This window comes from Lichenostomus cassidix, chromosome 1Aa, assembly GCF_008360975.1.
Source record: "Lichenostomus cassidix isolate B80296 chromosome 1Aa, HeHo_3.0, whole genome shotgun sequence".
Taxonomy (NCBI): Eukaryota; Metazoa; Chordata; class Aves; order Passeriformes; family Meliphagidae; genus Lichenostomus; species Lichenostomus cassidix.
The window spans coordinates 27107218-27125363 of record NC_139480.1 but is presented as its reverse complement, the minus strand read 5'-3'; the positions used below and the strand labels follow the sequence as shown (position 1 = coordinate 27125363).

Below are 18146 nucleotides of genomic sequence, written 5' to 3'. Positions count from 1 at the left end.
CATTGCTAATTCAAATGTAAGAATGGGTCTGGGCTACAGGAATGTTTCAGTTGTCTCGCCTCAAGGTGTGGACTGACTTCTACACTTGGGGTCTAGCTGGGTGTTCTGGTTATGTTTTTTCTCCCTTACTCTGTAGATCAGCCTTGAAAGGAGCTGCTCCTTTGTTCGAGATTGAATGAACTGCATCCCTCTCTAGATTAGTGTACAAGGCAAATAGATGTAACTTCTGTGTTTCTATTTTTTTTTTCAAATGAGAAAACTTGTGATGAAAACATTGATGTTGTGATCACAGTGTTAAAGTTAATTGTGTTTCTCTGTCTCACATTTTAAAATCCCCTGGGATTGTATAGAATAGTAAAATGCTATTTAGAAATCAAATAGTAAAAATTAGCATTTTTAGTATTTTAGAGGTTTCAGTTATAGATTTCTGGGTAATCCAGAAAGAATGAGTGCATCAGTAAATTATTATTATTATTAATAAAAATAACAACATTTTATTATTATTAATAATAATATAATTTAAATTGTAATAGTTAATAGGTACTACACTTTCAGCAAAATTTTTTACCCAGCATAATCTCCTAGAAACCCTCTTTTTGTTCCAGTGAGACACAGTGCAGAGAGCCTTTTTTCCTCCTTTTCTCAATAAGCACCAGTTGGAGCAGTTCATTGCTTGAACACTGACACCCCATTCTGCATGGTTAGGACAGTGAAAGATGGAAAGCCAGTGTTCCCTGCGGACACCAAGCCAGTGATTCAGAAGAACCCTGATGTATGGTGGCACAGACACTGAGCACTCAGCATGCCATGGGTGGTCATCTAGCACACATATTTCTGAGACAAATCACATGGATCTGTTGTGCTGCCCTGACTTTTCTTTTTAACATGTCATGATTGTGCACTGCTCTGTGGACCCAGCTGTCAGGTCAGCCTCTGCTGTCCATGACAGATGGCGATGTGGCAATGTCACCATTCGCTGAGGGAAATGCCAATACACTGTTACGTGTATACGTATGGATGGAGAGCTTCCCTTTTATGGAAGAATGAAATAATGGCAAAATCAAAATGCTGTTGCCCTGAAGTACCACAGCAGATCAGAAAAGAGGTGATTAAGACAGAGGAAACTTAAACATTCAAAGAAAACATGAGAATAATGAATTGATGCAAACCAAATTATGTCATTAGGATTTCTTACACTGACTACTGGACTCAAGCAGGAATAGGAAATCAATGACAACATTTGAATTCGATGAAAAAAGCACTTATAGTCAAAGAGTAATTTTCCATCAGAACTGGCTTTCAGTAGCTAACTTTCTAATGTTACCAATGTTTATAATTATTACTTCTTAATTTGCATGTTTCTTTCTACATGCAAAAAATTTTTTCCTAAAACTCTCTCCAAACAGTAACGGTGAGGCATTTCACCTTAGAAACATTTTGGTGTCTATCTAAATGTTGAAGTTTTCAGCAGTGGAGGTATGATCTGAATTTAGAGGACTAAACACATATCCCTGTGCAAAATGGCTTTGACTGATTCAAAGGTTATCTCCCCTTACCAATATGATTGGCCTCATTAACCATTGATTTCTTGTCATTGCACAGGGTTAGTGTTGAAAATCATGTTGAGTTTCAAAACATCTGCTGTATGGGCTCATCAAGCCATGATGACTTCTTTTTCTCCTTGATGCTTTTACGTTCATAGAAATCAGTTTAGTTTCTGACTATAGCTGTTATTTGTTCCTGCATGAATGCAACTCCAGTCTTAAAAGCACAATGATTTTTTTCCAAAGCCTTTTTGTGCATTTAAAATAATGCTTCAGTTTAAGTTTACTGGCCGGTACATTTGCAGGAATAACTGATTGGAAGTGACTATTGCAGAATAGCAAGGAAAGATGTATTTAAAATTTCAGTTATTCGTATTATTTAAGGATTGTGGTCTCAGTTCAGAAAATCATTAAGGAAAAATGATTAAATTCCATAAAAATTCTACAATACCGCTAACATAATCTGCCTTTATGAACAAAGCTAACACTAAATATTCGAGAAGTGTTTCCATGAATATCAATTCACTCTTGTGCCATCAGTTAGAGAAGTACACTTCTTTTTCCTTGGAAAAATTCAGAAGGGTTGAGTACTGAAATTCTGAGACTACTGAGTGCTTTGTGGTAAAATATAGGGACTAGAAATATTTTCAGAATTAGAGTGTAGAGTTTAGAGAGTTCTGTTATTTAGTGTGCTACAGAGTTTTGCAATTAAGAAATCTTTGTTTCTTGACAGATGTGGTCTAAAAAAATTATAGATTTATTTTATGAAGTTTTGTTTTGTCTATAGTAGATTTCATTCTGTCATGCAATTTTAAATTAGATAACAATTACCTATTCTTTTTAGGCAAATCTTGTAAGACAACATTTAACATATTAGTGATCAATTTTTCTGTAATGTAATTACCAAAATATCACGGCATTTAACCAATTTACATAAAAGAAAACAAAATTGTTAGTCCCTTAGTGGTTTGCAATCATGTATTATAAAGAAGAAATCTCTACAGTTTGATATAAGAATTTATTTTGTTCTCTTGTGACTAATCAATGCACAATAGCTCCCTTTCACAGTGGGACAGTGCCCTTCATAAGCACATTATCCCACAAAGAAAAGCCTCCTTCAATTTTATTCTGCCAGCCAAATCTCTACAAGTCATTTTCCTGAAGGCAGAAGCAATTCTGCAGATGCAGTACTACCTCAGGTGGATTAATCAGGGGAAGAGCATTCCAATGAATCCATGCGGGAGTTTTTCAATACTCGGGTGCCCTTTTCAGGTAGCTCAAAGGGAGAAAAGCATACCCTCCTTTCCTCTGTAAAATGAGGGTGCTGATGCCAACTTCAGTGATGGACTGTGAGAATTAATGTAATTAATGCTTAGAGCGCTTGCATGTAGGTTTCTGGCTAAGAATGAATCATTATTATTATAGGTATTAAAAATAATTTTGAGGAACTATGGCAAATTTCTACCAAATTCCATGTTAGTAATTTGATGTATCACATTGATTTTGCTGTGGCTCCTTATGGAGAAAGATGCAGTGAGTAATGCTGTAGTACTGAAGAGTGGCAGATTACCATCTTTCTTCCCCTTTTATTTTTGACATTTTTTATGAACTAATCTTTGTTAAAATTCTGTGGATTTTTTTTGTGACTTTTTTGGCACGGTCTTCTACTTTTTTTTTTCCATTTTTAATTTGAGCCTGTCTCTCCCTAGGATTTTTAGACACATGTAAAAAGAAGGTGTCAAAATACATATGTTTGGATTTGAAGAATCTATTACTGTATATCCTTATATTCTGAAAACCTTTCTGAATAATTCTTCTTCAAGCTTGTGGCCCTTGAACACAGGATTATGTACATTAGATATGTATTTGCTCTCATGTGGATTGGCAAGAAGAAATCCCATTAAAGTTAATGGGAGGTAGAAGAGCATATGTGAAGAAGGCAACATCCCCCAAGGAGGTAATAAAGATGTTCCATTTTCTGCCTACATAAAATGTCAGAGCCATCTAGAACTAATCTTGCTTATTATTCAGAAGAAAAAAGGCTTGAAAAACTGCTGGAGAAAGAAAATGCAAGATTTTATTGGTATGCTTAAGTGTAACAAGAGAACACAAGTAAAATTTAAGTGATGTTGAATCTGCATTTGGTACTTGCTTGTACAAAGCTAAGATCATAAATGTCACAAACACACTGTCATGGAAAACTAGGCATTATGCAGAGCAGCCATGCTTGAGGAAAAGGGGAGGCAATGCAACTACTCCCATTAATCAAGGAAATCCATCTATGTTTCTGCTCATTCCCACAGTATCAGCCAATGTGTGTTTTTCTCATTCTGAACATGCACGTAAGATTGATGTTTATTTGATGAATATTTCATTATAAATGAGCAAACTTTTCCGAGACACACAGTGCTTCCGGATTACTCTGTGTGTCACTGACACTTTATTGCAGGCTTGAAAAGCTTTTATATTAGTCATGTTCCCTTCTTGGGAGATGGATCTGCAGTGGTAATGATATTTTATCTCTAATTCTTTCAGTAAAATAGCATGGGCATCAGGCCGTCTCAAGCAATTAAATATCAATTAATTTGAATCTTACACACTCCTAGCAATACCACTTCTAGACCAATGTCACTTTAATAGGTATCTTAGCAAAGACTCAGCAGAAACAAGAATGTATACTGTATGCCTTGAAATGGATTGTGCTATTTCCCTGATGGGGAAATGGGCATTTTAACATCTTGGATCTTAAATAAATGTCAAATCATATAAAATACAGTTTTTCTCAGTGGACAGTCAGTGGACATTTCCCATCTGTGAAGGAACTGAAGGTGGAAGGGGAGAGGAACTGAAGTGTCATTTGCATATGCTTTCCCAGGAACTTGTTAGGATTGCTTTTTGAGGAGGGAAAAGAATTTATATTGCCTGTGCTTTCCCTACCAAAGCTTTGAAAGGAGATAAGGGGCAGTCTGTCACATCTAAACAAAATATTCCATCCCCTAAACTATCTTCAGACTGCTAGTTACATGAAGGGTTTTCAAACCATATTTCACCACTCAAGACATGGTATCTTGTTTCTTAATTTTTTATCCTATTTGATAATGTTTATTTTTCCCTTGCAGCCGCCTTCTGGAACAATTTTGCTGAGGGTGCATAAATGGTTGGTAGGTTCTGCAAAGAATTCTGCCAAAGAACATGCTCCTGCTTTTCAGCAACCAGGTTCCTGAAGCTAGTTTAATGTGGGTTTTTTTTCTGACTTCCTTTTTCTTTCCTTTCCAAAGTTGACATTAAGGTAAAAATGCCACCTCTTCCCATTGACTTACATGTATTTGTCAATCAACATCCCTGATTGTTGTCATGCTATTATGTTAGTAATACCGTTGGTCCCCAGCAACTGCCTGTGAAAATGAATTTATTTTAAACTTTGTTTGCAAATATATTTGCACCTGCTGTATTCACATAATAATTTTGAAAAATATTTCAGACGGTACATTTGAATCTGAGGCTAGCATGATGTCAAGTGGGTGATGTCATTCTCTTTATCTCCTAGTTCCTTGACTTCCTAAGCTGACTGTATGTTTTTATTAGTCATCAAAAGAAATCTATTTACAGGACTAAATCATCATTCTAATAAAACATTTCTAGCAGGTTCTTATAGTACTAACAGACTCTTTGGTCTTATAGGCACAAAATAAATAATAATGGGTTTGAGAAAACAATTCCAAGAGAAAAGCCCATTTACCTTCCTAGTTTATCCAAGTTCTTCCAGCACAGGCTTGTTTGCCTGTGTGCTACGTGCAGTTGTATGGGCCATAAGCTAGTTAGTATCCCCATTAGCAGCTGGTTTTTTTTTTTTTTTGGTTAGTAAAGCCAAACTTTGAATGCATTTTTGAGGACTTTAAGTGCTAAAAGAGCTCTGTTTTCTGTTCTTCATTTTAATCAAATGAATTAGGGCATTGAAAATTTTATTACTCCATTAACAAAACCATTTGGTCTCTTCTATCTCAAAGATCAAGCACTGCATACTACCTTACCTTTATTTCTGTTATAAAAGGGGTAACCTTTTCAACGCCTGTTTCTTTTTATGTTATTAGGAATGTTAATGCAAGAAACATTTCCTTTAAACACAATTTCTTTTAGTTCATATTGTGAAAATGCCTCTGAGGGGTAGTCCAAGCTCTTTTACCACATAAACACTGTCTTTTGTTTAACAATCTGGTAGAGGTTTGCAAACATATATCAATTAAGCATTAGAAGGCCCCTTTGAGTCAGACATGGTAAGATGCATTATCCTTGTTACACAAATATTAAAGAGGTTTCAGCTTGTTGAAAGTCACACGGAAATTTATTTCTAGATATGGAATTAGAGATTCATCGTCCTGTATTCTAATGATTCTTCCACTGTACATTTTTTCAAGTATGATGGTGATAATAAATAAAATAAATACACAGTGGATAGTGGATATCATTGAACAATCTGATTGTTAGTATCTGTCCTTGGCTGCTTTGTAATAGAGAGGTTAATTCAAATGTGCTGCTTTGGGTAACAAATACCAATAAGGGTTATGTTCTCTTCTCAGTATGTGTTTGTAAGTCTCAGTAATGATAATGGAAGTTATGTGCCTGCAGGAGAATGAAAGAAGAATTTATCTATCATGTCAATGATCCGTGAAGTCAGAAGAAATTATGTAGTCTACTATAAAGGCACTGAAGGAGTCATTATAGCCTATTAGGTAAATAATGTGTTTTTTAAAAGTCTCTACATAGAATATGCATGTAGCTAATAAAGTTCAGATGGAGCCATTTTATTATTACTGAATTACTGTGCTTCAAGATAGAGATTCTCAGCTGAACATCTAGATGATGCATTCAGAAGGATGAACGTTTCATTCCAGATTTCTGATGGCTATGCAACATGTCTACGTGTTGGAGTGTGCCTGCAGCAACCTGCATGGGGACAGGTGACAGCAGCCATGCTACAGTCTCTAGGTTCTTTTGAGAGACCCAACAACTGCCCTGACACAACAACTCACATTCAAGAAGCCAATTAATCTTTGAAAAGGGGATAAACATTTTGTTGAATCAATACTGTGTCAAGACTGTAAGCCACTCTCAGTTGCTGGCAGAGTCACTGGGAGTAGAGAATGCTGCTCTTGATATACCTAAAGGAGAGATTTTGGGCACTTCTCTACGGAGCCTGCAGCTCATCTTTTGCAGCACTTAGCAGTGACACACCTGATCTCAGCAAGCTAAAATAAAGCACAGAAATTACAGTGCCCAGGCTTCCTAATGGAGAAGCCCTGTTTCTGAAGCCACTGTGTGGAGTGGTGAGTCACTGCACTGCCAGCAAAGAGGAAATAAGGAGTCTAGAAGTGTGACTAAACATCCTTTGTCCAAGAGTTAGAACACACTTCTGGTTGCATATATGTCAATGGTGTTTTTCCTTTCTAGCAACCTTTAGAATTGCAGCCCTTTAGAATACCTGCAAAACAACCAAGACAAATGGGGTGTCACAAAGTGTGAAATAACTTGGCTGAAGTTATGCAGCTGAGTAAAGAGCAGCAGAGCCAAGTATATAATCCAGGTCTTTCTGCATCTAGTCTGTTCCTCAAATCCATAGATCCCATTGTTTTTTTAGTTCCTGAAGATTGTTCCTATCTCACATTATCTCCTAATGAAAACTATTTTTTTTTACTGTGCCTCATTTATTCTGTGTGTGAAATAGTGCAGTAACCCCAGAAACATTATGGGGAAGAACCTTATCTGTGCCTTTTTAATATGCTAACTACTGCAAAAATGAGCTGCTTACATCTTCTTTTAGATAAATCATTGAGATTCAGCCTAATTGTATCTGGGAAAAATTTTACCTCGGGGGAAAGGGTAAGTATCTCTTTAGAACTTCAAAAACAAATGTCTTTGCAACATGAAAAAAAATGATAGTGGAAATAGCTTGTTTCTCAGCAGCTTGCACAATAGATGTGAATAACAAAAGAACAGTTTTATGTGTATTCTCTATATCTATGGGAAGGGAAGGAGGGGTATAACACCTCTCTGCTTATTCAGCATTGAAGTAATTTTTTTAAGTCAGTCGAAAAACATGTACTAGTGGCTGCTATTAAGGCACTGTCTCCCCAGCTGAAAATTCATACTATTCACTATTTAAATAACTTTTTATCAGTGATGTCTAGCTGCCAGTTTGTTTCTGTTAACTGGTTGAACCTAAGTCTTTCTGTTAGTGTATTTGGAAATCAGGAGAAAATATGGAGGCAGTTACTTTTACAAAGTGTGGGTCACTTCTACATTTCTGGAGTAGCTTGTGTAAGGTCCAATTCTATTGTGAGAAATTCTTGATGAAATAAATGTTTTGGGTTAACTTTCACCAAAACATGTGTGTCAGTGTACTAAATGATGGTGTAGCACTGCTGCGTGAAGAAAGCTTTAGTTTAGTAGTACTGAGCTGAAATCAAAGGTTTGCCACCAAAAATGTTGCTTGGATTCATCTTCTCTGGAAAAAGAGTTAATTGCTGCAATACATTTAGAGATACTGATTAATTCTGTCATGTGTGCTTTTCAACATTTGAAATTTGAAATGTATTCTTATCTCATTACATTTTGCAGAAGACTTGGCATTAACTTCAGCCAGAAAGAATGAAATCTATAGTGTGTTTCTGATCTGAGACTGGTAAGATATTTTTTTTTTTTAATATAATATATTTTACCTTCTCAAATCTGCACTTCTTTTTCTCATTTCAGAGGAGATTTAGGCAGTTTTTCTCTATGAAACTCATCAGATAAATAATGGAAGAAATGGAAGCTTGGTAATGACTTACCTCAACTAGTGTTATGCCCTCATCATTCCAGGTTAATAAGTCTATAACCAAGTGACTTCAGAAGCACCTAGAAATGTGATGTATTATCTGAGAAAAATTTTTAGATTCAAACTGACATGATGAGAGAAAAAATGGAAGGCAGGCAAAGAGAGTGGAACTGTATCAGCATGGAGGAAGGAAGGAAGAATAGGAGGAAGGTGATAAGGAGACAGAAGTAGATGAAATAAGGACATGAAAAAATTAATGAAGCTTGACAGGAAAGAGGGTTAGAATGAAAATCGTTTATTAGCATATAAGGACCTACAGAATTTTAATTCCATTGAGAAAACTTATATTAAAGACCCAAGATCTTTAACAGCAATTAAGGCAGTAGCTGGAGATGAAGTTGTAGCCTCTTCTATATGGGAATCCTGGAGTATTTTTTGTCCAATGCAAAGGTGAAATCCAGAACTCTTACATGTAAGGAAGGATCATGGATTAACTTTCAACACAATTGTTCCAATTATTTGTGAAATAACCCTTTAACACAATAATTTCCAACTTGCTATTGAAGGTTAGAGGAATATTGCTATATATATATTATTTATGTTCACTCAATAGTAACAGCTCTTCCATTTCAGTGTTCATGCCGTGGCCACCTACAGAAGTAGGGATTTGCCTGTTCAGCCAGCAGCCAGATTTAAAAAGTACAAAAACCCCCTCAATGTTTGTGGGCCCAGGACCTGGAAATCTTGAAGAGACGTACTGATTGAGTAGGACTCCAGTATGGGAGATGCAGAGAATATATTGTCCTAGTCTACAGGTTGCTCATTAGTTAGGACTGAAGCAGTGTTAGGCTAATCAATGCTTAGTTTTCATCCAATGTATTTTATGAAGTTAGACTGTTACACATGAAACTACATTGATATAATTTCAATGTAAAAGTTTAATAATCTTTAGATAAAATGAAATGTAAACAGAATACGTCTCTGCTAGTCTTATTTGAATGCTTGTCAGTATGCCTTTTTTGGTTGTTTTCTTTTTCCCAAGTACAGAAGAAACATTCATAAAGTTTCATATTTCTAAAAGCAGAGATTCAAGTGCAAGTGAAATATACCTGCCAATATTCTACATAGAAAACAACTCAACAAAAAGTAATGCACTTATGAATTTAAATCATCCAACAGTCTTCAGCTGCATATCAGTCATGATAGCAAATGCCATATCTCCCTGAATCCCTATCATGCATTTGGAAATTGCTGTAATTTATCAAAGCTGCAACACAAGTCAAGTTTTGGCAATAAATGAGGTTTGAGGGGATCTGATCTCTATTCACAGCATGTTTCATTCAATATCAACTAAAGACTGTGACTTTTTTTTCTGTTAGTACTGCAGCTTTTGAAAGGCAAAGGAGAAATCAGCAGAAAATATACTGATAAATTTGCCTGTGGTTTGGTACTGCATCAAATGTTCTTTTGCCTTTACTACCCCTATCTGATATGGCCATAACACAATAGTCTGTATTCCCCATCATAACACACAGTCTGCCCCAGTGAATCACTGCATATTTGAGAACAAACCACAAATACAGTTTCATTAAAATAATTAATATCCTCCCAAAATATCAAGTTTGAAGAAAAACAGATCTCTTCAATAGTCTGGTCTAAATTTTTGATGTGGTCATTATCTCTGGATGATGTTATTCTTTGTCTTGTTTATCTTTTTTTCTTGCATAATTTAAAGAATAAATTTTAGAAAGCATTAAGTGATAGTAAAAAAGTAGTAATTTCCTCAAGTGTTCTATTTAGATTGTACAATGAGACCAGGAAAGAACTAGTATATTTTGGAAAAAGTATATGAATCAGAAAGCATTCCTAACTATTCTATCTCTAGTACTGAGGCTCACCCAACATTGCCACAAATAAACCAAAATTGCAAAGACAGGAATTTTCTTGGACTGTTGTAGGGCTTTTTTAATATGTAAAAGCATGCATTTTATGCTGCTTTTTTGCATGCAGTCATATTTAGGAATAAAGTTTAAATATTTTGTTTTGACAATGTGCCCCTTTTGAATTTTGTTTTTTCTTAGGCTCAGTCCTACATATATACCCCTAGCTTTTCCAAGAAAGAGGTTTGCCCAGTAATTTCTCTAATAGATGCATAGTGAAGCAAACTGATAAAGATTACTAGGGTATATTCTATTAAATTCCATGCTACTGCAACTAGACGATGGATTTCCTTACAGTTTTCTTTACTACCATGGCAGAGTAGTAACTAATTTGATGTGCCACTAGATGTCATTCCTTTTTCATTCAAATCTGAACAATGCGAATTTCTACTTTAAAATTTCAGTTTAAAACATAGGTATTAACAGCAAAGAATTAATTTGCTGTATTCACACCTAAAATCATTTCTTTTTATTGTTTTCACATTCTAATAGGATGTTGCAAACTTACTGTGGACTTTCAGCAGGTCCATCTGTTTAAAGATAGAGGTGAAAAGATTACATATGCTCAAGCAGCCTGTTGTTGCTCTGATTGGATAATTAAGCAATTCACAGTAGAAGAGGTTGATTCTGTTATAGAAATTCAAATTGGAGAAATATATTTTTATGTTTGTTCAGCCCCAAATCCTATTCCACTAACCTGCAGAACTGCTTTTTCATCGTGTATGTCACTTCTCTGCTCAGAGCCAGTTTCCTTGTCTTTTCTCACACCCCCTCTGACCTGTTCAGGTTTCCTCTCATGGCTACAGGAAATTTGTAAAGCAAAATACAATGCAATTGCTCAGCCTTCTTGTGCCTTGCAGGAGGTTTCATTCTGCAGAGTGACAGATACCTGTAAAGGCCTTTATTTTTCTGATTATCTGTACTGATTAAAAAAATGTAGCTGATTCTTCCTATGTTTTAAGATTAAGAGTTCTGAGAAATCTAATCAGTCTATAGAAAAGACTCTGTAGCATTTCATCTTCAATGCTCACAGATTCACTTTGTAAAGTATGTGGCTCTTTTTAATTTTTGGGTAAAAAAAGATTTATTCAACATTATTTTTATTTAATTTTTTTAGCTGTTCTCAAACATTAGGTTCAACATACATTGCAATAATAACAGATGAAAGTTCTGCAATTTTCATGCCAATAATTGGATAGCCTTTAGCATGTATTTCACTGCTCTAGCCACAGTCTTTCATTAAGGGTTCTGGGCAGGGATGCAGCACCAATTTTTCAAAAATGGTCTGCAATCATTTAAATAACATTAAATGTAATAAAAATATATTCAGTGAAGCATGAAAATCTACATCCTCTATTTTCTGTAATCTATGATCACAGCAGGGATGGTGACTTTCTGGTGCTCTGTGAAACCCTGATGTACTTGAAATGAGCAATATAGTCATTGTTTTAATATGTGCTAACATATTTTGAACTGTAATAGCCTTTTAGAGCACAGAAAATTTACTGTTGATAACATTTTACTAAAATATTAAGATCCTGCATTTTCTAACTCCACTGTTTGGTGCCAAATATTGAGGTTTCCTTTAAATTTCACCTTCATTTCCATCCACTTTATCAGGCTGCGGACTGTTTAGTTGAAAAGTGTAAATCATTGGCATACTTGTACGTTGCTTTATTAGACATTCTTTCTTTTTTTTTTTTTTTTTGGTCTGATTACTTAACACAAGATTGACAATATATCAAATTTAGTTTTAATACCAAGAAGGTAAGTCTCTCACACAAAGAAAATATTAAGATTTAAAGATTACAGAACCCTTAAAGCAAATTTCTGCTTGCTGTATCTTGAAATACAATTGCTCTTTCATTTTTTTCCCCTAGTATGGAAGATTTGCTGTTTTGTTGTTGGGAAGCATCTGCAAGCTATATAGAAATTGAATTTTCTTGAGACAAGAAAGATTCAATCATTCTCAGACTTGAGATTTTGGAAAAACCTAGTTCCTCCATGGATTCCCTCCCTCATCCCTAGACCTGTTGTTTTCAATGCTATTCCTTGAAAAATGACCCTCAAAGGTCAGTGTTCCTGTGCTTCAGTTAGAAATACGTTCTGTCAGCACAGTGCTGGTACAAGGTTGTCTGGGTCACTAGCTGTGGTTTGGCTTCTCTCTCCCTGCTAGAACTAACTCTCCCATGGAATTGTTTCACTGTAGAAGGAGGAAAGAGTCAATAATCTTTAGGAGTGCCAGATAAATAATGCTAGTGTGGAAGAAGTTTTAGCATGATCAGAGGTACAGCCTCTTTATTGGAACATCCCATTTCAATACAATTTCCTTTTTCTCTATGCTAGAGCTGATAGATGTTGTATGAGTCACTCACCTGTACTTTATTTTGATTTGAGTACAGACTTTTACATGAAACATAGCTTCTGCAGTGTCAGTAGATCAATAGGCATAAATGTTCAAACCCCTTGTCTGGAGCTGTCAATTACCCAGAGAAAGGAATCAGTGCTCTGGTGGCAGGTACCAGACACTTTTGCTTATTTCATTCCCTCCAGTATGATTGCAGCACAGTTTTAAAGACTCTGGTCATTAAACTCCTTCTTCTGTATTCCGAGAGTGCCAGTATTACTGCTTTCTTCCTCTTAAACATTAACACTTCCAGCATATGCCAGATGTCATCTTATTTCCTAAGATGAGGCTACTGGTGTTTAAAATAGCTCTTGTGCACCTTACTATCTAAGGAAATTCTCTCCACACTCAGAATGAGTAAGCTTTCAAATGCCTGCTCTGTGACCATGAATTAGCTTTCTGCTTAGTATTTAATGTCTTCTCAATTAATATGTATGACAGAGAGGCATCTAATAAGTCATAGTGCTAGTCCCAGAATGTTTCAGGAATTTTTCTATTATCATTTGGGGTGGTAGAAACTGGCCTAAAATATTTCATATTTTATTCCTGCAGTTAAACAAAACGTCTTCCAGTGATTTATAGTACAGAAGATATTTCCCAGCACAGCTTAGTCAAAAGATGGAGATGGCTAATTCCTTAAAATACTAATCCAGTTCCTCAGTTGTGGAAAATTCATATTTCTCTCTCGCAATTAATCTCATATTGAAGTGATAAGATTTCAAAACCTTCAAAGAAAAATATAAAAGGTAGCTTTCATTCTGTCTTTATAGAAACATATTTTTGGTTCATGTGGAGGAAAAGACTCATACAGGTAAATTACAATGATATTCAGTCACTAAGAACTTTTTCTTTTCCAATAGTTTCTCATTTTTTCTTGGAGCTATGGTATAGTTGGATAACCTGCTCCTACTGATTTTGCTCCAGTTTTCATAAGATTTTAGGCTTCTTACAAGTTTAATTCTAAGTAAAAATAAAAATAAAAAAACCCCCGCAAACTGCAACAAACAAAAAAACCCAACAAAAAAATAAACAACAACCCCCACCCCCTCAAGAACCCCAAAACAAAACCCAACCCTGAAATATGATTTGCAGACTAAGTGGAGTTATAGATAGAACCTTGTCTTCATGCTTTTAATCTCTTTAAATGCTGGTTTTCCTCTTTAATCAATGAAATTTCAGGGCTAAGCATTACACCCATCAGCCCTGTTCTTGCAATCACCAAATGGTAACACAGAGTACTGCATGTGCTTTTTCCAAAGATATTTGGAAATGCATCATTTACAAAAGCTGAGAGAAATGTGCAGAGGACCTGACAGACTGGCTGATGTGGCATGGTGAACTGCTAATCTCTGTTCTGAACATGCAGGCTGCAGTCCAAGCCAGAATCCATCCTTAGTTCCATGGTGACTGGTCTGAACAACTTTTAGATCCTGTTGTGTATCTCCATGGATGGCTGCAGACATGCCTGATGCTCTGCTCTGAGCTGGTTGGATGCAATCCAGGTCTGTGCAGAAACTGTAGTTGCATTAGCATAGTGCTGAGATGGAACTAATAAACCCTGGTAAATCTGAATGTGTTCCAGTTCATACTCCTAAGTCCCTAATTAATGCTTAAAAAAAGAGGTTTTACCCTGGATCAACATAAAAGCTCAACAGTTATGATGGTCATTTTGTATTATGGTGATCCTTTCAAAATTATTTTTTTAAAAAGGAAAGAAGAATAAAATGACTTACTGCGGTACAACTAACTCTCAATTCTGAATATTCATGGTAGTTTGCACAATAGCTCTTTAATTAGCATTCCTGGATTAATATTGTTGATTTAAGTTCTTAGAAATACTGAGCATCACACTGCTAATAAATCTGACAGTATTGGCTTTAGCTACATACATTACTCATGAAAAATATAGCTCTGAGATTTAAGAAAATTCATTCCTCTGCACTTCTTAAATAGAACAGCAATTTTTCCTCCAATCAATAAATACAAATAACAGACATTACTATCATTACTCTGAAATTGCAGAGTCTACTTCATTTTAACTGGAGATCTTGCACAAGCTTATTTTATTTAATAACACGGGATGAAATTGTTTAAACACTTACACATGCTAAACCTGATGTGAAATGATTTTCTCAGTTTATCAGGTAGACTGTAAATGATGAAAATGGGAGTACACAAAGGAAGTACTGTAGTTAATTTTAACAATTTTTAAAGCAACTCAAGATTTTTATAACATTAGGGAGATAAAAGAATATATTTCTTGAGCAGCATGCCACATCAGCATGCTTTTTATCTTTGGTACAGGGCATTGACTGTAAAATTATCAATCTCACATAGCACTTATAGACAATATGTTGAAGAAAGTAAAAACATTCCAGTTTAGAGACATGTGTGGATCACCCGAGCAGTTTCATTTCTGCTTCTTGCAAGATACTAAATATTGTTTCAAAGGATGCTGCTATCATAAGCACAAATATTTTGTAGTCTGTGAAAAATCAGTTATTATCTTGTGACCTACTACAAATCAGCAGTTTTAATGCATATTGCAACCCTACATTTGTTATCTGTTCTTCATTGAAACAGATTTGTGGGGTTATTTTAGACAATATTTTCACTACTATGATAGTATTAAGCGATTCTTTTTTTAATTTCAGATATTTTCTTAAGTAGGAACCATCAGCTCACAAAGTTACAGGTGGCCTTTTATATTTTCTATATTTAGAGAATAATTACAGTTGTTGTGTTGTGAAGTCCTATCATATGCAGTAGCCATGCAAAGACAGATTTGAATGAAATTCAGTTACAGTCTGTAAAAATGTTTTCTGAGAGGATTTTATTTAATCTAACTTTTGATGTGTAGAGTGTGGACGTGTATATCTGAACTATTCATCCTAAGCTTCTTTTGCAGCTGATGAAAAGAAAGAGGCAGTTCCAAGTGTGATTCATATAACTGTTTTTTGATATTTATTTTGGTATGAGATGAACTGCCATCAGAGTGTCTATTTATGTTCATTAGCTGCTGTGAAGAGAGCAAAGTCACTATCTCTAGGATGTAGACATGTGTATTTGCTTTCTGTGGCTACAGCAGCCTTTGCATTAGGTTTTAAAAACGTGAAATTCTTTCCATAGTCCTGAAAAGCAAAACTGATTTAGCATGTAAGTACTACGTACAGGAAGAATGCTTCATCACCCACAAGTTCTCCATAAATTTCTGTGAGAAAACCTGTGTGGTTTTTTTGATATTGAGTTAGGTGACTATAACGGGTCTTTCTGACACTGAGACTTATAAATCTGAAAAGATCTCTTATATACAGTTATGAAAACTTTCTAGATGCCTTTGCATCAGCATGTGGCAGAAATGGTCCTTTGTGAATCTGCCTCAGTTTCATGTTTGTAAACTGTGTGGAATGTTAGGGGAATTGCTTCCATCAGTCAGTCTTATTTAATGACATCTTTGTCTTCCTCTGACTGAATGCCTCTTTGTGTTTGAACATGCCTTTTAGGAAAAATTTTAATTTTTTCTTTTCAATGTTAGTGAAGAACAGAGCTCAGTCCATAAGTGCATATCCTTTGCCTTGGAAAAACACAAGTGCTTTCTTCCCTGCATATTTTTGACTAAAAAGGTGGAAAACAAAAAGGGGAAAGGAGGGAAACTTATCATTAACTTCCTTGTGCTTTCCACTTTGCAGATGTAGGCTTAGAGTATCAGTCAGTAAGCAGCATAGTGCACATGCAATAGTGTTTTTTTCTCTCTGTCACTTAACTTTTTTTTTGTGCAATAGTTTCAAGCTAAGCATTGTCCTTTCATAACTGACAGAGTATGTTAGGGGCTACCTCTCTGCTGTGGAAGTCTGTAGTACAACTATCATAGATTAAAGGCATGTAAGGCAGTGCAGAACTGAGCCCAGAAGGAAATCAAGGGAATTTGTTTTTTGAGCTTTTCCATATTTAAGTATATAAAAATTTTTAATCTGATCACAGAACTATGTTTGTAAGTAGTTAAGAATAAAAGCTATTATACTTCTCTATGCAGAGAACATTTATTATGCAATACCCAGATGTAGGCTGTCTCTTTAAGAAAAGTGAATTTAGTACATAAAACAAAACCAATATTTACTAAATTCAATTCTTAATACCCTTTCTTTATTCTGTGTGAATATGGCATGCAATATTTCTGTCCTAGTGTAATAGTCCTTCATTGCATTTTTAATTATCATCATAACTTAATCCCACCCTTTCACAGGTTGCAAAGTTATAAAATACAAGCTTGGAAGCTTTTTCTACATGACAAGTAAAGCATATGGTACACTGGTTATAATTTTAGTCTGGAAGAAATATTAGATGAAGAATTAGGGGCACATTCCCCTAAAATGTCAGGCATAACAAATCAACAGATATTTCCTAAGTATTGTTGAGAGAAGGTTCAATATCGGATAGTAGTATCAAATTTTCTTTCCTCCTGTCAGTAGCTATCAATAAGTATGTCATATCATATGGTAATATATATTGCAAAGTGCATGTTATTCCATAATTATCCTATTCATATTATTATTCCATCCTTTCTTTACAGGATATGGAACTCTAAAATATAAGAAAAATAGCAAAAGGTGTGGAAATTTAAGTTTTAAGTGGAGGATCCAAATACCTCATAGATTAGTGGTTCTGTAGTAGTAATATAAATGTCAAAAGAGCCAATAAAAATATTGTTTGAAAGCACTGAATTACTTTAGCAGTCCTAGCAATACACAATATGTTGTGTAACTTTTTCAGTGGTTTGCGATAATTCTGCAAAGTGAGTCACTGGAGTCTGACCGAAATAAAGTGGATTGGGTGCTGTTTCTTTTTTGCGTGGATCACAGACTTGTGTCATTGATAGCCTTCTTTATGTTAGTGTGCTACCATGGTATAAAAGAAAACAAGCATAGACCAAAAGAATAGCAATAAAGGATGAGCATTCATTTCCTGAAAAAGTCATGTTAATATTTGCAGATCATTGTGTTCAAAAAGAATAGGTATAAAAAAAGTTAATAGATGCAAAGCCATTAAACTTTCTCTTCAACAAAGACTTCTATTTAGTTGACAGGAACATTTGGCATATGCTCCAACTGACTTAAAGAAATGTGGAAAACAAATGGAAAATCATATTTTAGCTTATGCTGTAAGTTTTCTGCATTCTCAGGTGACAGGAGAACATGAAATATGTCAGAACAGTGCCTGAAGAATACACATTTCTGAATTCATTGAGAATTATACCTCAAAATGTGGTCCTTTTGGATACCACAGAGAGAAAGATAACACCAAATTGCCTACTATTTTCTCAATTGCCTGTGTCACTTAGGGTAATCCAAGCTGATGCTTAACCTTAATTTTCAATTTCAGAAAATCAGGAAGATATCTTCATCTGAGTATGAGATCAGAATACGAAATATTTTCCATTATGA

At 35.1% G+C, this 18146-nt stretch overlaps 1 long non-coding RNA gene across 1 annotated transcript; it reads left to right on the top strand.

The window, feature by feature from the left end:
• Positions 1-5938: 5938 nt before the first annotated feature.
• LOC146443357 (uncharacterized) lies at positions 5939-12364 on the top strand. The gene is made up of 4 exons (XR_014856034.1): positions 5939-6274; positions 7363-7421; positions 8160-8223; positions 12179-12364. It is a non-coding gene; the product is annotated as an uncharacterized LOC146443357 (long non-coding RNA).
• The last annotated feature ends 5782 nt before the right edge of the window (positions 12365-18146 follow it).